This window comes from Candoia aspera, chromosome 2, assembly GCF_035149785.1.
Source record: "Candoia aspera isolate rCanAsp1 chromosome 2, rCanAsp1.hap2, whole genome shotgun sequence".
In the NCBI taxonomy this organism is placed as follows: Eukaryota; Metazoa; Chordata; class Lepidosauria; order Squamata; family Boidae; genus Candoia; species Candoia aspera.
Window position 1 is genome coordinate 126,185,182 of NC_086154.1, and position 26,599 is coordinate 126,211,780.

At 42.6% G+C, this 26,599-nt stretch overlaps 1 protein-coding gene across 1 annotated transcript in view; it reads right to left on the minus strand.

The window, feature by feature from the left end:
* RHBDL3 (rhomboid like 3) overlaps window positions 1–22,415 on the minus strand; it is a 117,917-nt gene extending 95,502 nt beyond the window's left edge. The window contains exon 1 of the mRNA XM_063293564.1: window positions 22,396–22,415. The gene's annotated coding sequence lies outside the window, so the exon portion shown is untranslated. The remainder of the gene's footprint in view (window positions 1–22,395) is intronic.
* Window positions 22,416–26,599: the final 4,184 nt, after the last annotated feature.

A 26,599-nucleotide genomic window follows, 5' to 3' on the forward strand; every position in this document is an offset into this window, starting at 1 on the left:
GTATAAAGCCGTCTCTTAGGTTGTTGGAAGAGAGTGTTTGTTATGCAGAGTGAGTTGTCTTGGCAAAATTCTATCAGCCTATGTCCTGCTTCGTTTTGTTCTCCCAGGCCATGCTTACCTGTAATTCCAGGTGTCATTTGACTGCCCACCTTAGCATTCCAGTCTCCCGTGATGAAAATAACATCTCTTTTAGGCGTGTTGTCCAGTAGGTGCTGCAGATCCTCATAGAACTGCTCTACTTCAGCTTCTTCAGCATCTGTGGTTGGGGCATATATTTGGATCACTGTGATGTTAGATGGCTTGCCCTGAATTCGAATTGAGATCATTCTATCGCTTTTTGGATTGTATCCAAGCACTGCTTTAGCCACTTTACTATTAATTATGAAGGCTACTCCATTTCTTCTCTGGTCCTCTTGTCCACAGTAGTAGATCTGGTGGTCATTTGATGTGAAGTGGCCCATTCCAGCCCATTTCAGTTCACTGACGCCCAAAATGTCTATCTTTAATCTTGACATCTCACCAATAACCACATCCAATTTGCCCTGGCTCATAGATCTTACATTCCAGGTTCCGATGGTGTGTTGATCCTTAGAACATCGGATTCGCCGTTCACCACCAGCACCGTTGGCCGCTAGCCGTCCTTTCGGCTTTGAGCTAGCTGCGTCATCACGTCTGGGGCTAGTTGAGCTCATCCTCTGTTCCTCCCCAGTAGCATTTTGACCATCTTCCGACCTGGGAGTCTCATCTTCTGATGGTATACCGACATATCTCTGGTTGTACTGATCCATTTAGTTTTCACAGCAAGAATACTGGGGTGGGTTGCCATTACCTTCCCCAGGGATCGCATTTAGTCTGACCTCTCTGTCATGACCTTCCTGTCTTGGGTGGCCCTTCATGGTTTAGCTCATGGCATCACTGAGGTGCTTAAGCTCCAGCACCACGACAAGGTAACGATCCTTTGCTGAAGACCACAGGTTATGGTGAGCAGCATATCCTGGTGGGAGTCCTGCCTGGAGCTTGGAGCTTTGCCGGGAGCTCAGTAGCAACTAGAAGAGGAACAATTATACTGAGGCAGCACCTCAACCCAACTAGTGTAAGAACTTCTGGAAGGAGGTGAAGGTTGTATTCCACTTTGCAGACTTTGAGATTTTTGCTTGAACTGAGTGTTAAAGGACTGAGTATTAAAGAATAGGTAGTCCTTGCTTAATTACCATTCATTTAGTGACAGTTCACACTTAAGGCAGCACTAAAAAAACCTGACTTATGACCAGTCTTCGCACTTACAACTGTCACAGCATCCCCACAGTCACGTGATCATGATTCAGGTGCTTGGCATTAGTTCGCATTTACAACCATCACAGCTTCCCGCAGTCACGTGATAGCCATTTTCAACCTTCCCAGCCAGCTTCCAGCAAGCAAGATCAATGGGGAACTCCATGATTCGCTTAATAACTATGTGGTTTGCTTAACAACCATGTGATTCGCTTAACGACTGCTCCAAAAATGGTCGAAAAATTGGATCAGATTTGCTTAACAGCTGCATTGCTTAGCAACTGAAATTCCGGTCCCAACTGTGGTAGTTAAACAAGGACCATCTGTATTTACATGGCAGCATCACCTTGCAAGTCCTAGAAGGGTGGAGAGCAATAGTCTGATGTTGGGGAAGGTGTGTGCTGTAATAAAGCACTGTGTACAGATTTGCTATCCTGTGGTGTGTCCAGTCCTTGGAAAGCAAAGAACCCTCACAGTCTCCAACCTTCCAAGCTGCTGCCCAGCTGCCTCTTCCATAGGAATCCATGGGACTTTTCTTTTCTGGATTTCTTTTTTGTCTGCAGCCCCCTGCAGGGACCTGGCCCATTTCAAACTCAGTCTTTCTTTTGTTGGCTTCTCCTGCTACATCCAATTTGGTACCATTCTGTTTTGTCTTCAGAGATTTATCCCACCAAGAAATCCTGAGCCCCGGTACCTCAGTTCTTTCCCACATTCCATTGGGCTGGAAGGACTAACCAAAGCTGAACTGCCTGCCTGAGATCCCCACAGCACCGCAAAGAGCCATCCATTTGTATCTAGGGTCGGTAGGTGCAAAGTCTTTTCCAGAATGGTATTTGGAGCAAATTAATAGCACTGGCTAAGTTCATTAATTCAATTTCTATGTAATCAATTGAATATATTACATAAAGCAGCAGCATCCATAGGTGGTAACAAAAAAGGCAAGATGGCTGCCACTGCTGCCATATTATCTTTTCTTTTCCTGCCCTTCCCCTGCATATGCCAAAGAGGAGGAGGTTTCCATCCTTTCCATTCCCCATGGGTCTGCTCAATGAATCTCCACCAAGATGGGATGGTCATAGCTGGTTGCTAAGACTAGGAGAGGGGTTGAAAAAAGAAGTTAAGCCAGCCAGGTCTTTGAGTAGAACAACTGCAATTTTTGCAATGATTTCAATTGGTTATATTTTAAGTTGTTGGCTGCTGTATAGGCAAAGTAGGGGAATACATTAAAATAATATCTAAAATTAAATTACTGTATATAAATGGACTAAAGTTGCTTCCAACCTGTAGCTGCCTGCTTGTTCCCTAAGGCAGCTCTTGTGAGCCAATTCAGATGAGTCTCAGATCTCTGCAAGTTGGAGAAATTTGCAAGATATTTTTGGATGGCAACAAGAATATATTTAGCTTCTAACTATCTTTTTCCTTCTTTCAAAAGGTAACCCTTTGCAATCTTTCTGTTGTAAAAAGCCAATATCTTTCATCTCCATTTCATATCTCTTGATACTAAGAGTGGATGGGCCACAGGACAGGCATGGCCTCCATTCTCCCCTTCTTTTGCAACCAGTGGAATCCCCATATATTTGCTGCCAAATAAAAACAACTTTTTACTATGGGCTCAGACCTGTTGCTACAAGAACATATTCCAGATTTGATGCTTCCTTCTTGAGAATTCTTAGAGTGGGGGTAGCAGGAATATTCACATCTTTCCAAATCACATTCTACCTGTCATTTATCCATCCATCCATCCATCTGAATGCAGTAGGATTGACTTAAAATGTATTATATTGCTTCTCCACAAGCTAAAAGTTTGGTTGAGATAATACTTTTCTCCCCCATCTTTTTGTAGACTGGTACCACAAATTCAAATAATGTTTAGGTTATTCTGGTTATTTAAAAAAAACTTTCCAAAAATGTCTCCAATCACATTAAGCGATCACTCACTTAGCCATACTTTGTTGATGTAGTCATAATTTGTGGGGGTCACATTCTACAACAAAACCCATTAATGCAGTAAATGAAACCAACTTTGAGTGTTTCTGTGTAAACAACACTGAAACAATCACAGCTTCTAATAACTAAAACAGATGCTGGTTTCTTGATTTGATATTTTTAAAAACATTTTAGTCCCTGGTAACTGCGATCACAGCACTGACCAAACAATAAGGATAATTCTAGCACACATCAGACGAAAATATGTGATCAGAAAAGTATCAGAGTGGGTATTATACAGTATTCTTAGGCGACTGCCCATTCTGCCTTGTAAAAATAGATTCTTCTCTGGGATCTTATACAAGTTATTATTTATGTATTTATGTATTTATTAAATTTATATTACTGGCCATCTCCCCCAATGGGGGACTCTGGGTGGCTTACAATAAAAACAATAATAAAAACATCTGAGCTTCAGTCACACTTTAAAAACATAAATAAGTTACCTTGACTAATTTCAGTATTTGGGGATGGTTGCCTTTGAGTCAGTGTTGGACCAGTCCCTGCAGTTTTCTTGGCAACGTTTCGGAAGTGGTTTGCCCTTGCCTGCTTCATAGGGCTGAGACAGAGTGGCTGGCTGAAGGTCACCCAGCTGGCTACATGCCCAAGGTGGGACTAGAACTCACAGTCTCCTGGTTTCTAACCACTATACCAAACTGGCTCTCAATTTTAATATGTTCTGATCAAAATATGCAGCTAGTGGCTGATGCTGAAAGAGTTAATATCAGATGAACATAACCTTTAGCCAGAAAGCAGTTTGCCATGATGGGTGCCTCAAATGATGATGGCAAGCCAAGTATCTCTGTTATCTGGTCATGATGGGAGTGGTGTGACTTTACCACACCTGCACCCATTGAAGCACAAGGTTTAGACATACATACGTAGTGGAAAATGACCCTTTGTTAATTCTTTTCCTCCTTCTCTTCCTTCTTTGCGTGCATCCACAGTAAAATGGGTCAACAGTATGTTAGGGATAATAAGGAATGGTACTGAAAATAGAGATGCCAATTCCATAGTGCCCTTATATAAGTCAATGGTATGAGTGCATCTGGAGAGTTGTGTGCAGTTCTGGTTGTCACACCTCAACTGCCCAGAATCGTTTCAGTGACGAAATTCAAAATAAATAAATATAAAATAGGATATAGTGGAGCTAGAGAAGGTTCAAAGGAGGACAAGGGCCTGGAGAAGCTATTTTCCCCTTCCCAAAATTCTAGAACCAGAGGTCACCCAATGAAGTAATTATACAATTAACAAGTAATTAAACTTCGGAATCCGCAGCCACAAGGCTTGGCTGGCTTCAAAAAGGTGTTGGAACAATTCATGGAAGTCATGGGGATCAATGGCTATTAGGCTGGATGGAGTGGGACTGCCTCTGAAGGGAGTCCCACTCCTCCCTCTCTGCTGGGAGACTAGTGGGCTTCCTTGTGCAGTTGGTTGGCCACCGTGAGAACAGACCGCTGTACTAGATGGACCTGGGGTTTGATCCAGCAGGGCACTGGTTACTGGATGTTCTTATGTCTGCTGGTCTTGTTACAGGGAAAGAATTGCTAGCTTTGAAACGTAGCTCTAAGTTGCCTATTATTTGGTGTAGCTGTCTTATTCCCAGAGTACTTATTTTGTTGCATTCATCAAAATAAAAAGCCCGTACTGTTTTTTAACCCAGTGTTGGGTTTGTACTACCACCGTGGTAGTACACAGTGTTTCCCTAACCCTAACCTTCATTAAGCTACATTCATTAAGGTCATTAAGGTCACAAAATAGTTTGCAAGCTCTCTAATGGTCAAAATTCTCACCAGGCAAAATTGTAAGATTCCTCTGAGTCAAATTTGGCTTCATGGGATTATTTAGACACATCCACATAGCTGCTGTGCCAACAAGACAAAAGTGCCACAGGTTTCCTTAGGGTCTCCCATCCATGAATGGACCAAATTTAAACCAGTTTGGCTTTTTCATAATCAGCCAACATCGGCCAGGGGAGCACAATTTGCCGCAGAAGGGGGACAACATAAATATAGCAAGATGGTGAATGGCTGGTGTTTATGCTGTGAATCTTTATTTCCGGGGATAGTAGATTGATTAATAGGGAAACATCCCCTTGTATTCAACAACGGCTTGCAATGTGCTTAATCGATTCTGCAGTAAGTAAACAGTACTCTTGGCTTTTTGTTACACCCATAAAATGAAAAAAAAAATCTGTGACTGACTATAGGGCCAGGCTCTAGCCCATAACTTTCAGTCAAAATATATACACATATTGAATTTCTGGGGAAAAATGGAACATATCAAACAGTACTGAGGAACAATGATGTTTGTTTTTACAATAAGAGCACCTATCCTCTCCCTTCACCTCTAACCCAAGAAGCAATACCTCTATCATACCATCTTTAATTGGCTTGGCCATGTGATCTGTTTCCTTATTTTTAATTAATTAAACTCGAAGCACCTTTTTTTTACATCAGGCTCGTGATGCAATCACACGATGATGCACATCCCTAGGATCAGCACCAACGTTTCTTATCAGAATGCAGTTCTGTAAAGCAGTGGCATTCCCTTTTGCTGGAGTAACGCTGCTCCACTCCATTCCAGGCGCGGATCTGGCACACCACCAGATTGCTTTCACTGGAGCTGATCTGAAACCCAGCCAGCAACATGATGTGCCAGACAAGGCCAGACAGGAGCCATCTGCTCACCTTGGCTCTGGGGTTCCCACGATGAGAGAATGTGGGACGCGGACTCCAATCAGAGGTCCGCCAGCTCCTTACACATTCAAAGAAGCCACTGCCTCCCTGCCATTACAGCAACATCAGTTACCTCTTACGTATCAAATCCCATTTCTGAATGGATCAGTCATTCTCTGTAACTAGCAATTTACATACCCAGCCTGCAAGCTGCTGCAAGGGTCAGTGGGCAAGAGCTGTATGAATACATGAATCCCTAAAACAGAAATTAACATCCAGCGTATCTCAATTTAATCTGCAGGCTTGGGGAACGGGGCAGAAAGGTGTCCAAAGAGCACAAAGTAGAGCAGGGCCCCAAGCCTGAACTGGGAATTCAAGCAAGGTCTCTGGGGTCTGTGGCCTGCATGTCATTTACTTATAGCATCTGTATGCTAACTTTCTACAAAAGTCACCAAGGCAGAACACAATATATTAAAAAATAACAGTATATATAAACAATGAAAGACCTAAGATTTTGCTTTTAATAGAAGTATTTAAAGTAATAATAATATACTAAAACAATAAAAGCAAAATTAAAATCAACTGCTGGTGAACTTAAAATGTGAACTTAAAGATATTGATTAGCTAGACTACATGTAAGTCTATTTCTTGCAAATATGGGTGACAGCTGACAGTGTCCGGTTGATTTCAGACTGCACTTTGGATAGGAAAATGAATTAGACTCCCTCCCTTCCTTCAAAAGCTTAGCCCCTTTTATAGTTGCCAAATGGTCTAGTGTTGCCACTTGGGTCTAGTGGTTAAGGCAACGGGCTAGAAACCAGGTGACGATGAGCTCTAGTCCTGCCTTAGGCATGAAAGCCGGCTGGGTGACCTTGGGCCAGTCCTTCTCGCTCAATCCAACTCACCTCACAGGGCTGTTGTTGTGGGGAAAATAGGAGGAGGGACTTGGACTTTTTTACTTTTTACTCTTGTTTATATTTATTTATTAGAGTAAGTTTATATTTGTATATTCTATTTTTATTGTATGGTTGTTGTTTTAATCAATTATTGTAAACCGCCCAGAGTCCCCCGGTGGGAGGAGATGGGTGGGGAGAAATTAAATAAACAAACAAACAAATAAATGTTCACTGCCTTGCTTTATTTATAAAAATAATAGAGGGATAGAAAATAAATACATACATACATACATACATACATACATACATAAATTGATCAGTTAGGCGACTGCCCTGCTCCTGTGCCTTTAAAGACAGCTTGATCTGCAGACAATGGAGATAAGCCTTAGTCCACAGCATGCATTATTCAGGGAGCTTTATCTGATTGGGAGGCTGCCTCCAATGTCACATACCTCTTTACAGACACACACACACACACACACAGTCACCCTTGAGCATGATCTTTGAACTGAGCAGAGGCCCTCATCTAGGTACTGAAGCTATATGGAACCTGCAGGATGAAAAGTTCTAGACCGCAACGTTCCCTTTGTTAGATCTCAATCAGCAGAAGTCAGAGGACAAGGTTTGAAGAGACACTGAGTTGAAGACAGGGCCAAAAACATACAGCCACTTTCCCCTAATCATATATGAGCTTCATCATGTATACTGAGCTGCCATTAGAGGGAGAAGAGCAGCTACCCAGGCTGACAACTCTATTGGACCCTGACCCAGAGAAGAGATTGGTCCAGCCACTGATGGCATCAACCTACAGCCTCCAGATCATACTCTGCACCCCAGGTGCCAAAGGGAATTTCCACTGCGTAGTGGTTTGTAGAATGGCCTACTCCATGCAGTCATATTTGTGCATAATGCAACAAGACACTGTGGTTAGGTTAAAATTCAGTATGCATATACAGTAATGTATAATACACAATGTTATAACAATCCACAGTTATGGAGTGTTCACTGCAATCTCTCTCCAATGACATGCCTTCTTGCATTTGGCATTAGTAGAATATTGGTAAATAGAAGGAATGCTGAAAATAGACATATGTGACAATGCAACAGATCATCCTTAGGCATTCATATTTTGCATTATTATAATATTAATGATCCCACCCTCAAAGCTTCTGTACATCCAAAACCAAGAAGACTGCAGCCTGAAGTACAAATTGTAACTAACATCAATTTCATTCCGGTGCATTGGACTATTGCTTTTAGGATTCCCAGCCAGAAGAACCAAACTTTGCCTAGGAATTCTGGAAATTATAATCCCAATTTACCTGGAAGGCATCCCATCTGAGGATGGCTATTATAAATCGTAACAGGGGTTCTCAACTCCACCGACAAAGTTCTGTGACTGCCCCCCCCCGCCCCCTCAGGCAAAGCAGAAGCAAACGTTGACAGCCCTCTTGCTTTGCCTGTACAAGCCTGATCAACTTGACAAAAAATATGTGACGACCTCCCCTCACACAAAAGTTGTTTGCAACTCCCCCATGGGGCTGCAAGCCACAGTTTGGGAAGCCTTGCTCTACAGCATTCCAAAAGACAGCATGAGAGCTTCTGAAACAAATGCTGAACATTTTCAAAAGGAGCAAATGAAACTTAGAAAAATGAGCACACACTCAACTGTTCCCTTGGATTTTCACCTATCCTAAGTGCCTGGAAACACTGTGCAGCCAAGACATAGTATGTGTCACATCTATACTATTTATAACAATCTATACTATTTAATCAAGAAGATACAACATGTTCTTTCCAGCTACTCTGATCCATTCCAGTGGGATTTCAATTTGACACCTAATTATTAATGTTAGAAAGCCTGAGCAACTAAAACTTTTTTTAAATTAAAAAAACTCATACAGCTAACAGGGTTGTAAAACCAAAAAAAAAAAAAAAGCATCATAGCATCCTTCTGTCCCAGGTGCTACAGCTTATGGACCTTCCCTCACATGGACTATCATCAAGATAAGCATCTTCTAAGAAAATGTAGTTCATCCATCCAAGATGCAAGAAGAGGTGCTAACGGCTGGTGCTAAGCTGCTGGTTCTTCACCCTGCTGGCTTTCACTGAGTAACGGGCTTGGCAAGCAGCACAACTGAGCCCAGAGTCACAGCGGACAATTGCTCTCACGCATTTCATTCACCGTTCCAGCAAGCTGCACACGCAGGTTGCTTTTTGGCAGTGAGGAAAACTTCCGGCAGCCTGGGAGCACAGTGTGTGGTCTCTTGTTTGGAGCTCTTCGAAGCTGGGAATCTGCCAGATGCACCAGAAGGCAGGACGCATGTTCAGAAGCCGGTAGGGCCGCCGTTCTGCAACGTTTTGCCAGGACATATAGTAGCAGCAGCAGCAGCAGCTTCCCAAAGGGCAAAGACCAAGAAAAGGCTCAGTCGGCTGGCAACACAATGCCTTCAAGAGCAAATCCTAATGCTTATCGTGCTGGAGGCAACCTATGGCCTAATTCCAGATTAGACTATTTGTCCAGCTAGCCTTGTACTGCCTACTCTGACTGGCAGCCCCCCTCCACTCTTCAGCAAAGGGTTGTTTCAAGATAGGTAAAGGTCCCCGTTTAGTCGTGTCTGACACTAGGGGGCGGTGCTCATCTCTGTTTCATGGCCGAAGAGCCAGCGTTGTCCAAAGACACTTCCGCAGTCATGTGGCCAGCAGGACATGCATGGAATGCTGGTACCTTCCAGCCGAAGTGGTACAGATAGCAGGGACCAAAAGGGATCCCAGATCCCAGCCCCTGTCATTATCCCAACCCAAGAAGCAGCCAGCAGCCTAAAATAAAGGAGGTGGAAAATGCTGAATTGTAAAGTCACTATCTGACAAACTAAGGAAGCTACTCTTCGACACCTGTTTCATCCTGGGGGCTCCACTGAAAGTCAGGGAAAACTCGCAGGTTGCTTTTGTGTTCCTGCTACCAGACAACGCCTTGCTACCCACCCCTTTAAAGGGTCTGAACAAATCACACAGAAAGCCTATGCGGCACATATTTGTCAAATAAATGACTTGAACAGTTTGGCCGTTATATAGAACAGAAGGGTGGTTTGGTCAGAAAATAATAAGATGGCTTTAAAGGGCAGCATAACATTTAGTCTTAATAGGTGTTCAATGAACATGCAAGCATTGTCACTGTTTTCTTGTTTAACTCCAGCTTACTTCTTCACAAGCTCAACTCTTCCAACCAGAAGAGAGTTTCATGCACCCCCTTTCCCTGTGACTTACTTTGCAACAGGCCTAGATGCTAATTTGCTTTCTAGGCTCTACTGCTTATAAAGGAGGAGGTAGCAGCAGAAATGGCAGCCATCACAAACTAGGTGGAGGCAAATGAATTCTCAGTGAACCTTTCAGGACTCTTTCCTGGACTCACAAATCAGCTGTCAGCAAGCGTCTTTCAACTGCAACTTTCTTTTTCCACTAGTCATCCTAAGTAATGCTATAAATCAATGCAACTGGACCTTGGTTCAGCTGCAGGAACCATCACGGGGTATGCATACTATGTAGGTAAAAAGCCAGGCACCATCTTGCAATGATGCAGCCTAAAATAATAATAATAATAGCTGCCCAAGAGAATCCCAGAGGAAAGCAAAACTATCTTCATCAAGCCAGGATGCAATCCAAATGCAAAGGTGAAAATCTACAGATTGGAACTACAGCTGAGTTCATGTATTACATGAAACAGGGCTCAATCGTGGTTTATTCAGTTTTGGCTGGGTGCAATATTTGGGTATTCAGTCACAATAACAATTAATTCAATAGAGTTTACATTTAAATTAAATATTGATTTGCCCTTCTTGGAGCACAGCATTCTCCATAATTCTGGACTGCTGCCTTAAGCCCAACCCAAAGAAAGTCTGTTATAGTTTAGCATAATACATGAATGTAGCCAGTAAGTGATCCACTGGGCTACCCTGGGAATGGTTTCCTTGCTTTGAATTATTCCCTTCTCTTCCATAGGATGTTCCCTCTACATCATGTCAGCACACTCATCAGAGCAGCTACTGATGTAGGATGGGAATAGACAAATGTACAACATGACGACATTATAACAAAGGCGTATCCTTGCGTGTTATAATGGAGATCTCAATTGGAGCATGCTGTTTTAGTAGTAGCCCCAAATTGGGACGAGATTAATACCTGTAGCACCACTGAATACCTTCAGAGATACCTTCTAAAGCCTGCCCTTCATACTAACTTGTAGTTTTCATTTTTGTTCTGTGGTCAAGAAAAGAATTATCTCTATAGGAAGAGAAACTAAATTTTCAAAGCAAGCGTGTGGGGATTCAGAGAATATAATACTTCTTCAAGAAGAACTCAAGCTGATCAACTGGGCATCAAGTACAGCCAACATGTTGAAGGCTAAATGGTACGTTGCCTTAGGATTGTACATACAACGTGACAGGCAACTTTCTGGCACATCAGAGGAAAGAGAAAGTGAATTTGGGTGCAAAACTGGATCCAGACTGTGCTGTAGTCTCATACTCATTCCCTGGCAGTACGACTGGTTGGATTCAGTTGAGTAGAATCCTGTTTAGAGTAGACATGATGGAGGATTGTGCTGTTAATTAGCTTACCATACAAGCTTTTGAGATCAGTGGGGCAAATTAGTTGTGTCAAGCTCTATTGATTTTAACCAGAACAAGTACAGATAACTTAGTTGGGCTCCAGGCTGTAGTGCTGAGCCTGCATTACTAACTAGGACTTCAAGGATTCATGCTTTCAAATGATGCTTCAGTTGGGGATTGGAGCTTTGGTTGTGGTTCATGTTCTCTTTTGATTCAGTTTCTTTTAGCAGCTTTTTTCCCCTTCCTCCAAAAGTTACTATTTTACAGAATTTAACTACTGAGTAATGAATAAGTGTCAGTGTACAGATCTTCAGCTATATTTATTTAAAATGTTCAAAGATCTAGCAGGAGAAAACAGCAGGAGAATGCCTAAATTAGTGTTATTGTTGATACCACACAGATCAAGCACTCAGGTGTCTATACGGGTCTTTAGATGTACTGAAGTGAAAGCAACACAGGAGAGGAATCTCATTCTGTTTTGAAAACCAGTCTTTCCCAATCTGTTACCCTGTGAATGTGTTAGACTATAAATTCCAGTGGCTCTAGAAGACACTAGAGGGTGCAGGCACATTTCTTTTGCCAGATCAACAAAAAACAGCTGTGGGAAGGGGGACAAGCCCAACTCCTCCCCAAATCCTGTTTACTGGAGATAAAAATGGTATGGGCCTGCAAATCAAAAGTCATGACCTCTGTTTTAGATTTATTTCAAACTCAGGGAGAATAAAATGGTCTGTCTTTTGCCTACTGAAAGCATTTAGTCAAGAATGAGTAACTTTTTCCTCCACTGACATTGCATGGTACATTGGGCTAAGGGGCCCTCTGGTAGAGCCAAAAATCAGTGGGAAGAACCATTCTTTCTCTGGCTGTCCATTTTCTCTTCCAAGCTACAGGCTGCAGGTAAAGGACAGATGGTGTTTGCTAGAGGTCCGAGCTAATCTCATCTATATAGAAAGAGCTGAAATTGCAGCAAGAGCTACATGAATTAGCTTGAGGGCTGCAGGCTGCCTTCTCTAATTGACAACAGTAATACAGCAAATCTAGACACAGGCATAGATCTTAATAGATTGTGTACAGCAGGAAAATGCAGGACTATAAATAAAACACAGGCATTCTAGAGTCATTTTCAACCACAGGGAAACCTTGCTAACCCGGCATGGAATTGTTAGGGTAAAACCCGAAGATTTTTACAAATCCCAGGACAGTCTATTGTCCCCACAGACAGCAGCCTTCAAAGAAAAGAAGGACCTTGTTTAGGCTAGCCAGCCAGCTGGCACTGTTCCTACAGAGACAGGATTCTCTCCTGGACAATAGGGCAGCCAGGAGGAATGAGACCATAAACACACGGCTGACTTGCATAACAATACTTGGCCAAAAGATGCTGAGCATTTCCTCCCACCCTCCCATCTATGCATAAGTTTTAAAATATAATCTTGCTTTAATGGACATGCACATGAAGGAGGTGGTGATCAGAGCAATGCATTAAAAAGAACCTACGCACTAACCAAGGAAAAAAATATCTTGGCATATTTGGCTGGATTGTCAGTACACCGTCAGTACATTATGTGCTTCTGAGAAACACACAAACCTCTATCTTTGCACGTAAGGAAACACTGGGGAATAAAGGCAACCCAGAAGTAATACTTCAAGCACAGTTTCCTTTCAATGCCACATCTAGTGCAATTGTTCTGCTCTTGCCTTGCAGTCCTTCGTGTAAGATTTATTTCCAGGCATTTCAGAGGTGGGAAGAAAAGCAGATGTATATATTTTTAATGAGAAGAGAAAAGCCCCTGAAACATTTACCAACCCAGAGGAGTAGCAAACAGATGAATTACGCAAAGCTGCTTACTTAAGCCTCCTTCCTACAGTCAGTACTCCACAAACAGGCAGAAGCATCTCCAAGATTGTCCTCTACACTGGGGTGTGGTACTAACTCCTGTTAGGAATGCAGGCCAAAACTCTCATCTTCCAAACCAAGATTAACTAAGCTGAAGTTGGTCAAGATCACTGTGAGAGCACTGATCAAGAAGGGGAGGCTGTGGTGGAGTGGGATGCTTCTGATCTGTTTCAGGCACAAATCAGAAGACTTAACACAGCCCAAGATGGAGACCAATTGAGGTTACAAGGGGATTGATGAGTAGAAATCCTATTTCCTGCCATGTGCAGCCAATGTAACTGTGATTCTGGGTGTGCTTCCCATCTGCATACTACAAAGACCCAACACAATGAACACAAGGAGATAAACACATAACCACGTGTGAATGGGATGTCCCTGCTTAGTGGCCAGTGGCTATGATCAGAGGCACTGATGAGAGGAGCACTAAATGAATGTAAGTGGTTTCATTAATGAAAAAGGAAGCTGCAAAAGGACAAATAGTTCAAATTCAGCATCTGTACCAGCTCCTGTTGTTCATCCACCCACTAGTGATGGGCTGGGGGACCCAGATAGTAGGAAATGCATAAGTTTGGGGAATGTACACGTAATTCCAACTGCTTTGCACATGCAAAACAACAAGCACAACCCAGAAGAGAAGGTAAAAATTAGCCTCAGGCCTGAAAAGAGGTTTCAGAGCATGAGAAAGGTAACATTTTGGAACAGCCCCATACAGGCCTGGGTAGATCTACCTCAATGTTTTGGGTCAGAAAGGTGACTCTAAGCATCCCTGTAATTCAAGATGGTGCCATGTGACAGTGCTGACTTCTGCCCAAGAGACCCAACATAACATGTGACAAAGAGGGCCTCCTTTCCATGAAGCTGCTGAACAGGCTTATGTCCACAAGACTACCAGGGTAGGGTAAAAATGAAACCTGAACTTAGGCAACATGGAGAGGCTCACTGGGATATCCCTGTCTTCCTAGCCTATTGCCTTCCAGATGTACTGAAGTGCAATTCCCATCATTTCCAGCCAGCTAGCATGACCGAAGGCTGTTTCAATAGGCTGTGAGTTCTAGTCTATCATATCTGCAGAATGCCAAACTGGGAAGGCGGTTGCAAGCTTTACTCTAGAAATATTCTTACTATATTTGAAGTTTATGGGCTCTAGTAAAGATCCCCACAGTGTGAAACAATTGGAACTGCAGCCCTTTTTCATTCAGGCATCAGCTTAGCCATTCGGATAAGCAAAACATGTTCATACTTACAGACAAGATGCGGTAAGCATAATGATGCCACTGCTGCATTTTCCTGGCCTACAGCTGGAATACAGAGCTGTCAGAGTAAGCTCACCTATATTACTACCAGAAAGGAGAAAAGTGACGTTACTAGTGAGAAACAGCAAGTTCAAGTCAGCTTGCTGAATCATTAAAGAGCAGGCATCACCTCTGCAGAGTGGGGGGGGAGAGCTTCAATAGAGCAACTAGACATCCAGCTCAAGGCCAGTGTTTTCTACAGGTGAATTTCTCCTGGGAAGGTAAGGATGGATTTGGGATGGTTTAAAATATAGGAAGTCAAGTCTTGCAATTTGCATTCTATTTGTTTCTGGGTAAATGACTTATCCTGTTAATACTTCCAGCCCTGAAAGGTGAAAAGATGAAGGTGGGGAAGAACCTACCATATTTCTGTGCAAGAACCACACTACACTTTTTAGATCAAGGGGGAGTGGGGGATTCAAAACATGTTCCATTTCAAGGAAGCGGAGGCAAAATAAACTAAAAGACAAAGAATTTACCTGCCCAAGAACTGAATATAAGACAAATGTTGAGTTTAAATTTCAAAACACAGAGACACTTCTTGGAACCCATAGGTTTTGTCTTCTGCAAATAACGCTCCCCTCCCCCTCTTTCCCATTCATATCCCAAATATGTAGGTTTCATTCTCTCCATTCTTTCATTTCACTTTTATGCACACCTACCAGCACATATATTCCCTTTCAAGCACATCTAGTATCGAAATATGCATACATAGAGACCCCAGACTAACATCCTTCCCCCTACCCCTGCCTTCTTAACTCTTTCTATCACTTGGTTGCACCCATGTTCCAATCTCCCTTCTTCTTCTCTAATAAGATCACAAATAGTCCCCACTTCAGCACCCATTCCACACACTGGGATTCTCACAAGACTATTTTTCAGGCTCTGAACCTCAGAGTGGTAGCCTGGCACAAGAGGGAGAAAAGGCTTGATTGCCTGCCTGGAGCTATCCAGGGTCCTGCAACCCCAGTCTGGCCATGCAGCAACTGGCTTCTGTGACTTTGTCACCCACCCTCATGCATTTGATGTATCTCATAGAACTGTAGTTGGTGTACAATCGAGTAGAGAAGTCCACAGGTGAGTAACACAGTGTGTGCTCTCCTATGTACACAGCCAGGTTTAACACTCAGCACCTCAAGTGAAAAAGGCTCTTATGGAAAAGGGATGGGAAAAGCCTAGCTGGAGATGCCAGGAAGGTACCATGATGGAAAAGACTACATTGACTCACTTGGCTACAAGTATTACAGATAGGTGTCCTCTGTTGAAAAGGAATAGAACAATCCTTAGGCAGAGGAGCCACCCATCTGCACCTTGCTTGGCTCCCTTGCCCTCCATGAGCAAATGAGTTTGCCCTTCTTCAAAGCTCTTTTCATAGATCTGAGAAGCCGAACAGCAGCCATTACACTTTTAGACTTTCATACCCAAGCAAAGTACCCGAAATGACAAATGAATTTTGTAATGTCATTACCCTTATTACCACCCATTAAGCAGATGAAACTGAGAGGAAAAAAAGAAAGAGTAAAAGCTGCAGTAGGTCATTACACAATACTTCGCACTGGATTAGTGGATTGTGTGTTGGTTTTCCTGATTTATTATTAAGACAGAGGGTTGGTTTAGACACTGTGACCAAATGGCTTACACTATTACCATATAGTAAGCTTTTAATGTATGTCAGCACATCGTGCAGAGCTGGAGGTTTTCACCATACTACTGCAAACCTTTATTTGTTAGTGGGTGGTGGGACACAGTGGGACTACAACTAGCACCCCTCAACTCTGAATGTCTGAGACTGAGATGAGATGAGATGAGCCATTAGCTGTGGATTGAGTAGCTTCTTCAGCAATGATTCTCAACTTGCCAGCAGACTCTTCTAAATCAATAGGACTTCATCTCCAGGCAGCTCCTTTGCTGAACAATTGTCCTGATTGTGGTCTGTTTAAAAGTTTGTGTCCCATAGCTTATTTTCAGTTATACCTCCTGGCCTCCCACTAATTGACCACAGGAACAGTGGATAGAATGCTGGGCTTAATATTGCCTAATTTAACATTAGATTCAGATTTCCTTTTAGCCATGAAACTTACTCGGTAACCATTAGTCACTTTTTAACTAGCCAATCTCACAAGGCTATGTAAAGACAAACATTGAAAAAGCATATGTAGCCACACTTAATTGGCATGAAACTGTAGTAGTGTCATACCAATGGAATAAATAAAGGCTTATTAAAATCTGCTTGCAGACACCCCAGATGGAAGAATAGATCTTTAGTTATAAGAAAGACATATTTTGTTACACACACATATTCTAGTAGGCTTCCAGCCTTGGTTTTTAGAATCTAGGAGACGCAGGACATCTGGTTTGCCACAGGCAATAAAAATTTTTACAAACTCACTGAAGACCTGAAGACCAGTTTTCATGCGATGTGCTATCTTTGGTAATCATGCCCCAGAGACAGATTAAATTTCAGCACAGGCCCCTGTCTTGAGAGGAGCTAATTATTTTGAGATGTGAATTAACTTCTAGTCCATTCTAACCAAGTCTCTGTAGTTCTTAAGGTGATGTTAGTAGCTCATTTGTACTAGTCTCTTATTTGGCAACACAACATTATTCCTTCTATTTTTTGCTCACTCTCCTGCTCAGTTTGGGTGGGCAAGAACCTCAGTATCTCCCAATGCTTCCAGGAGAGAAGTTGCAAAGAGCAGACAGCTTGAATGGCATGCCTGGATTCTAGGCTTAACTTCAGGATCAACTGAGAATGATATTTGGTTTGCATCTGTAACTTCACTGCAGGTCCAAAGAGATTTCAGTGCAGGGAGTATCCAGATCGTTCAGCATGAAGCAAGATTAATCTCCCATTCCAGTATTCTAGCTACTGAAAGATGCCATTATTGCCATCAATGCAGCACAACTACACTAAAAGTAAGCACTCCAATATGTAGCCAGAGTTTAGTAATATTCTCCTCTTTTCCTCAGCCATGATATAGTAATTTCAGGAGCTCTTTGATACCTTACAAACATCAGGACAGGGGTCCTTGCAGGAAAACGTTGGGAACTTAACACAATTATTTGGTTCACCCAGCTATGGTTTCCTTGTCCCAGCAGACTGCAGCACATGGCTGACCTTGTCTAAGTTCAGAAACTAAGCAGGGTTGAGTCTTGTTGGTGGTTGGATGGGAGACCAGAAGAGAGTAGCAGGACTGTAAACTAGACTGGGAAGTCAATTTTTAAAAAAAAAATCAGAAGAACACAACAGCAAATGACCAATGTATCATGCCAAAATAAGTGGACAGATGTGTCTGTGATGTCACTAGGGCTCCACCTTGACTTGAAAGAGATTTTAATACGATTCGTTTAGCCACCACATATTGAACAAAACACAGTTTTCTGGGTTAATATGACTTCCTAATCCAGAAAAGATCATTAACAAATTGTAAGAGCTGGTGTACGCTAACACTGCCACGAACAAGACAGCCACATTACAGCTTAGCATGCTGGATGATCCAGACTAATACCGCACTCTCTTTCCAATTGAAAGGGCTGTGGCCACAAATGAAGCATATCACTTCTCTTTATAATTGGGAAATACCAGGGGTGGGGATGAGAAGCACGCAGGCACTAGCTCTGAACCGAGAAAGGGGTTCACTGGATTGTTGGAAGCCATATTCAGCCAGCCAGACTATTTGTCCATTTAAAATTGATTTTAAAGGCCCTCTCAAGTGGAGCTCAAATCCTGGTGATACATCCATATAGTTTTCTTCCTCCTAGGATGGCTTTTGACTTCCCAGTCTAATCTAAAGACCTAAGATTTCCTGGGTCCAAATATTTACCAGATCCAACCCTGCTTATTTCCCCCCAAAAAACAACCAAGTTCTACAAGGCGCTGCCACGAGCAGTAACATTGTCCATGTAGCCCAGCTAGATTTATTACAACAGGCAATGGTTCTCCAGGGTTTCATACAGAAGCCTTTCTCAGCCTGCCTGAGACTAGTGGTCAAATCTGGGAACGTCTGCATGCAAAGCAGGCATTCTTCCACAGAACTCTTCAAACAGAAGGCAAGAGAATAAGTCACAACTACCTCCATCCTGAGAGCAGCAAAGAACCTCCTTCCCTTATGAAGTAACTCACTGTACGTAAGCAGGGAAGAGACTCAGGTATTTTCCTTGGTCTGCCTAGAAGATTGCCCATATCTGGTAAAAACAGGAGTAATTCATCCCACTGCCTGACTATCACAGGTCAGAGGCCGTTCTATAACGCGACTGCCTGATCCTTCCCCTGCCCTCGCCAGATGTACAGGGCATACCATGAAGAATATTGCTCAGACCAGATTTATGGGCTAAATATAGGGCTCAGCTTACCAGGTTATAAACAGACACTCATCACCACTGGCAGCAAGATTACTTAGGGAATGATAATAAGCCATCTCTAGGACTAGAGGAGTACATCCCTGACAGGCCAGCCTGCTTCAGTAGGAGTTTCTGGGTTCAGCCACTTGCAGGAACCAAATTAGTAAATTGCCTCATAGATCTGTGGATGGACCCTGCCCTTCAGCAAGTCCAGATGAAGTAACAACAGCTCAGTGGCATAAAGAGATACTAATTCTTTAAGCTACAAGTGAGTCTGTGGCTAAGCTCTGCATAAGAATGCACATGCTTCATATTTCTTCTAAATATTTATTAAGATGCTACTAAAAAGAAAATGGGGTTTGAGAGGAACTCTACCTTGAACACTACTTTTTTCCACATGGGCATTTTAACATGTCAGTGTTAAAAGATTCATAAGCACCATATGAATTTTCACCTGTTAGAAGGGGCCTCAAAACAAGCATTCTGCAAGCACCATCCAATCTATAAATGCAAACAAGGAATATATAGCCCACAGGGCAAAACCACTGGGTGATGGCTTACTATAAAACACAGCAGAAGGCCTTGGTCTATCCATTCTAAGGGCCAAGCTTGTAGCTTACCTGTGTGCAGTGGAGATCCTGTTTGCATCACATTCTTGAGAAATAATAAACTACAGTTTGTTACCTTTTTAAACCCAAGTTTAAAGATCCTCTGCTTGAGTTAATCAACAAAAATACATTTAAATGCTACTAACACATTGATAAGCACCCCTACCAAATTGGTTGTGCCACCTTAATGTATTCCAGGCAAAAATGGGTATGATCAAAAACAAAGATGGCAAGGACCTAACAGAAGAAGAAGAGATCAAGAAAAGGTGGCAAGAATATACAGAAGACCTGTATAGGAAGGATAACAATATCGGGGATAGCTTTGACGGTGTGGTCAGTGAGCTAGAGCCAGACATCCTGAAGAGTGAGGTTGAGTGGGCCTTAAGAAGCATTGCTAATAACAAGGCAGCAGGAGACGACGGCATCCCAGCTGAACTGTTCAAAATCTTGCAAGATGATGCTGTCAAGGTAATGCATGCTATATGCCAGCAAATTTGGAAAACACAAGAATGGCCATCAGATTGGAAAAAATCAACTTATATCCCCATACCAAAAAAGGGAAACACTAAAGAATGTTCAAACTATTGAACAGTGGCACTCATTTCACATGCCAGTAAGCTAATTCTCAAGATCCTGCAAGGTAGACTTCAGCAATTCATGGAGCGAGAATTGCCAGATGTACAAGCTGGGTTTAGAAAAGGCAGAGGAACTAGAGACCAAATTGCCAATATCCGCTGGATAATGGAAAAAGCCAGGGAGTTTCAGAAAAACATCTATTTCTGTTTTATTGACTATTCTAAAGCCTTTGACTGTGTGGACCATAACAAACTGTGGCAAGTTCTTAGCGGTATGGGGATACCAAGTCATCTTGTCTGCCTCCTGAAGAATCTGTATAACGACCAAGTAGCAACAGTAAGAACAGACCACGGAACAACGGACTGGTTTAAGATTGGGAAAGGAGTACGGCAGGGCTGTATACTCTCACCCTACCTATTCAACTTGTATGCAGAACACATCATGCGACAAGCTGGGCTTGAGGAATCCAAGGCTGGAGTTAAAATCTCTGGAAGAAACATTAACAATCTCAGATATGCAGATGATACCACTTTGATGGCTGAAAGCGAAGAGGAACTGAGGAGCCTTATGATGAAGGTGAAAGAAGAAAGTGCAAAAGCTGGCTTGCAGCTAAACCTCAAAAAAACCAAGATTATGGCAACCAGCTTGATTGATAACTGGCAAATAGAGGGAGAAAATGTAGAAGCAGTGACAGACTTTGTATTCCTAGGTGCAAAGATTACTGCAGATGCTGACTGCAGTCAGGAAATCAGAAGACGCTTAATCCTTGGGGGAAGAGCAATGACAAATCTCGATCAAATAGTTAAGAGCAGGGACATGACACTGACAACAAAGGTCCGCATAGTTAAAGCAATGGTGTTCCCTGTAGTAACATATGGCTGCGAGAGCTGGACCATAAAGAAGGCTGAGCGAAGGAAGATCGATGCTTTTGAACTGTGGTGTTGGAGGAAAATTCTGAGAGTGCCTTGGACTGCAAGAAGATCAAACCAGTCCATCCTCCAGGAAATCAAGCCAGACTGCTCACTTGAGGGAATGATATTAAAGGCAAAACTGAAATACTTTGGCCACATAATGAGAAGACAGGACACCCTGGAGAAGATGCTGATGCTAGGGAGAGTGGAAGGCAAAAGGAAGAGGGGCCGACCAAGGGCAAGATGGATGGATGATATTCTAGAGGTGACGGACTCGTCCCTGGGGGAGCTGGGGGTGTTGACGACCGACAGGAAGCTCTGGCGTGGGCTGGTCCATGAAGTCACGAAGAGTCGGAAGCGACTAAATGAATAAACAACAACAAAACCTTAATGTATAGATGGGTGAAAATATTTTGTTCCTTATTATTGGATCCAAAAGGCCTTGATACACCTCAATTCATCTCAAAATGGTGTTCTAGGGGCCCACTTCAGCTGCCAAATCACCAGACTCTGACTGGCTCCATCATTCTAGGACTCTGCTTTCTGAACAGGCCACAAACTCCACCTGCTTAACAAGCAACCACGGTTTGTCAGCACAGGGTTCTGCTGCACGTGTGTGGGACAGTAATATCCCCATGATGTTTCCATTTCTGCATGTGCTGATTTAACTTAACTGTATCAGCAGCACACAAAGGGATAAAAAGATTTAAAATATTTACATACCACTATAAAATATTTAGGCATAAGGTACCTCAATACTAAAGCCTGTATTGAATGAACTCAGTGATCAGGTGGCCTGCTTGGTTAAATCAACATAAATCCCTAGTATTTATCTGCTCCATGTGTTGTTGGAACTTCAGACATGGAGATTTTATCAGCCCTTACCCTCGGCCTTCTTTGGTAACACTTGCAAATAATTTGACGTTAAATTCAGAATCAGTATACCCTACCTAAGAAACTGACCCCTGGAGGATGAATTTAGCCTTCCTTCTGAGGAGCTGGGCTGGCAAAGGCAATCTTGAAGTATGAGTTCTACAAAAAGGCAAAACAAACTTGAATACATTAAGCTCCTTGCTTTTTAAGGACATCAATCTGGAGGAAAAACTCAGTCAATAAAGGAAAAAATTCAAGTGACACAATAAAAAGCACAACGGGAAGTAGAGGGCAAAGGAAGGACACAGGACATAATATAAACCCAACCAGTTGGTGTTGTGCCAACAGCATAAAAGGTCATACATTACAGGACACTCAGGAATTCCTCCCTGATGGAGAGACTCATTTGATCCCCCTTGTTAACAGGTGTTAAAGCAAACATTTCCAAATTGTTCACTTACCTGATCAAACAGAGCTTTCCAGTGCTGAGAAGTTAGCGGTGAGGCATAAAGGAAAGAAAAAGGAAAGGGGAGGAAAATGTAAGAACACAGAAATGCAATTCATGCTAGAACTCTACTTGCAAGAAACAAAATACCAAATAGGGAATATAGGAAAGGGAAGATCTGCTTACTTTAGTCTAGCCTGAGGGAGGTGGAGGGGAAGAACGTACAAGGGGCATCCCTAGTTCTCAGAGAGCTATTCCCCCCTCCCCCAACCCAAACACCTTCAGAGCCACATTTAGTTTTTCGGGAGAGCGTAGCTTTCGTTCGCACAGTATTCTGTAGAGCAGTGTTTCTCAACCTCCCCAACTTTAAGCTGTGTGGACTTCAAGTTCCAGAACCCCCTAGCCAACATAGCTGGCTGGGGAATTCTGGGAGTTGAAGTCCACACAGCTTAAAGTTGCTGAGGCTGAGAAACACTCCTGAAGAGAGTTGATTTCAGTACATCTTTATTGACTTTTTAAAATTGTTATTTATATATTGCAGAGAGTTCATTTCTTTCAGTAGGGGTATTTTGGCAAAGATGGTTATTTATTTATTTGTTGGCTTATTTATTTCAGTTTATCCCACTGCAATTCAACAACCCCCATCAGCTTATGTGATATACAATATAGCAACAAGTTAAAACATCTGCAGTTATTAAAAATAGTAATAAAATGACAGTCATAAACCCCCAAACTGAAATACTTAATGGAACCAAAATAAAATACCAGAAAAAGGAGACGAAAATAAAAAGGAATAAAAGATCGCAGAGTGCATCAGCTCAGTTAAAACACTCTCCAAAATAGTTCAGTTTTTAGTATCTTCCTGAAAGCCAACAAAGAGGGGGCCTGCCTAATTTCCAGCAGGAGATATTCTGAAGCCCTGGGGCTGCCTCAGAGAAGCAGTGCCTTCTGTCTTCAGCTTCCCTCACCTTTCAGAAGTGCGGGACAATGAGTAGTTTCCCCCTAGATGATCTACAAGTCAGACCCTAAAGGAGGAGAGCACCACTCCAGTGTATATTTCAGAAGACCTGGAAGTATAGGTAGTCCTCGCTTAATGATAGTAATTGGGACCAGCAACTCCATCACTAAGTGATGTAGTCATAAAACACAATGTCATGTGACTGTGCTGACTTCTGACAGCAGTTGAAGTAATTCCAGTTGCCGTTGTTAAGCAAATCCCATGCAATTGTTAAGCGTGGCATCACATGATCGCCATTTGTGACCCTCTGCCAGATTCCCCATTGACTTTGCTTGTTGGAAGCTGGCAGGGAAGGTTGCAAATAGCATTCACATGACCACAGGACACTGCAACTGCTGTAATTGTGAGCCAGTTGCCAAGTGCCCAAATGATGATCATGTGACCGCAGGGACACTGTGATGGCAGCAACTATGAGGACCGGTCATAAGTCTCTTGCTCAGCACTGTTGTAACTTTGAAGGTTGCTGAACAAGTAGTCATGAAGCAAGGACTACCTTTATCAGGGGAAAATGCAAATCCCCTTTTTTTCCATTCTCTTCTTATGTTTTTCTGTTAGTTCTGCAATATTTCCAGGACTTTGGAGGGAACCTCACACTTCCATTTCAATCCTTGATTATTCATTTTTTTCCTAGCACGGACAGAGTCTGCCTGATCACACAACTCATCAATTTTTACATCTTTGCATGGACTCAGGAGGTGATAATAAAGTATTACTTTTATGTTGATTGCAAGAGGGATAGGAATAAGAATTTGTATCACAAATGAGAAAGACCAGCAGATTCTACACCAAGAAGATCATACAACGTCTGTCAGTCAAATCTGCGTCAGAAAGTGTTGGAGAGTCCAGAGTTTACACATTAACAACGATCAAGTTCTTGCCTAAGTGAATATTCAATTATATAAAATTCCCACTTGTCACTGTAAATCTTCCCAGTGATTTAATGTTCAGTCTCAGCTTTATTTAATATGATTCCAGAAGCTGCCAGACAGAATAGCAACATCACAGCTCAGCCGCTATTGAAAAACTTTCCTGTGCAACAGTCCTGGTAGGGCATGTGCTGCCAACATTACTGTCACCACTGCTTTTAATACATCTCCATAAGGCCAATATTATATTCTCTTTGGTGAAAATCCCGAAAGAAAGGAGATGGGTAGGAAAATGCTTGCACAAAACTTTCAATGATCCTTCATAAGCATTAATACAACTGGACACCACTTTGACAAATTGCATCAATGCCTCAACAGTCTCTCCCTCTCTCACCACGGCACCCTTCAGGTATGTTGGGACCCCAGCTTCCAAAATCCTTTGCTTTGGGCTGCAATCGCTTGAAATGCTGAGAGCGGGAATCCCCACAACTCTGGATGGTACTTTGATGCTTTCGATGTACATCACATCTCAACTATCCCAGAGTCACCTTTAATCCCAATCTACAACATGAGGGCCTGCTTAATAGAATTCCACTCACATGTCTATTATTCCCTTCTAGAATGGACAGATGGAGAGGAGGCTTCCTGCAGCCATCATAGTTTTGCAGAAGGGGTGTTTTGATGGGGACAGCTTGCTAGTCACGAGCAAGAAAAGCAGCACCTACTACTGCTACACAGTGAAGGCCTTGCCTCTGACGATTCCCAGGTTCGATTTGTTTTTGCTGTTAAAAACTGGCTCGCTGGTACAAACCTATAAAGAGCCAAATGCAACTTATAAACTAAAGACCGTCTTAGTGCTTGTAAGACATGACATTCTTAATATTTAACACATATGGACGCAGGCCCCAATTCAAGTGCAAGGAAGCTGCTACTTTTCCATAAAATATATGGATGCTAATCCTGGCCACCATGTAGAATCTACCAACCAAGTGTTAAATTGTCTGGAAAAGATGTGACCAGTTTTCTTCAACCTTGCAAATACCCTTCCCAGAATTTCCAATACATGTAGAGAGCATCAGCCTGGAAAAGGCCATGCTAGTGTGTCTGGCAAGGAAGCAGAGAGAAGGGCAACTCACACCCACATGCTGACCCAAGTTCAGAAGCTGAACAGAGCCATATTGGGGCCCTGTGTGACATAATTCCTGCTGAGCTGCATTGCTCACCCAAACTGGTTGTCTGAAGAGTAACAGAAGGTCAGATGTTTATGCCAAAGAACAATAATGGACCAAACATTCTCTGGCATGATCTGGTTGCTGACTATAATAAAGTACATGAATTCATCATTCTTTCGCTCTGGGAAATTCAGAATCTGAATTCACATGAGCTGTTGTTGCAAATATGATAGGAGCACGTGTGAAAGGGCGCATTGCTTGATGACAGAGCACATGCTTTGCACTTGGAAGAGCTCTGGTTTTCTCCAATTTAGCTATCGTTCAGTGTACCAATGCAGAAAACCAGCTGAACTCATGAAGGGCAATCTCACTTTTACAGATGTGACAGACCACCTTTCCAGGTGTGATAGTTCCAAGTGTGAAAAAGAATCAGTCACAGCTTAGCAAAATGTGCTGGGTACTTACTCCATTCCTTTTTTTTTTCTTTACTACTTCACACATTCCAAAGTTGTCCTTAAGCCCACTGGATCTCCACCAATGGAACTCCCATCTGGGCTTAGCTATTGGACACTCTTAGAAGAGAGGGCAAGACTAAGACTCATTGGCATCCAGAATAGGCTTCCCATGGATTGATCTTTCTAACCCTGAAAAGCTTTTGATTCAGCAGTGAAATCCCTCTGATGGAAAAAGGGAGGAGGCTTTTTTTTTAAGAGTCTGTGCTTTATGAGAAGGTGTTAGGAAAGAGGCATGGAGGAAAGCACGTGCAAAGCCATGCTGCAACCTCTTCGTTTTGCCAGGAAAATAAATTGAAGCAGAATGCTCATCAAGAGATGCTGCTACTGATAGAACATCCTCTGGAACTCTCCCACCAAATCCAGTTGCCCTCAGGTCCACCAGCTTCTATGGCTGGGCCTTTGACAGAGTATGAACCGCAGATCTTAATGGCATGCAATCTTAACCTTCTCCAGATGATTTTGGCCAGCCTGTAAAAAATTCCAAGACCCTTTCTTTTCCCTAGTCAGTTATCAGCTCTAGCAATGGAGTTGTTGCAGATTTCATCCTCCAGTCTAAAAGAATTGTATGCTTTTAACTCCTTTGCAGTAGAAAAGGCACATACCCAGCCAGGCTAGCCAAGTGATTGCAAGAAGGAATTCAAAAACAAGA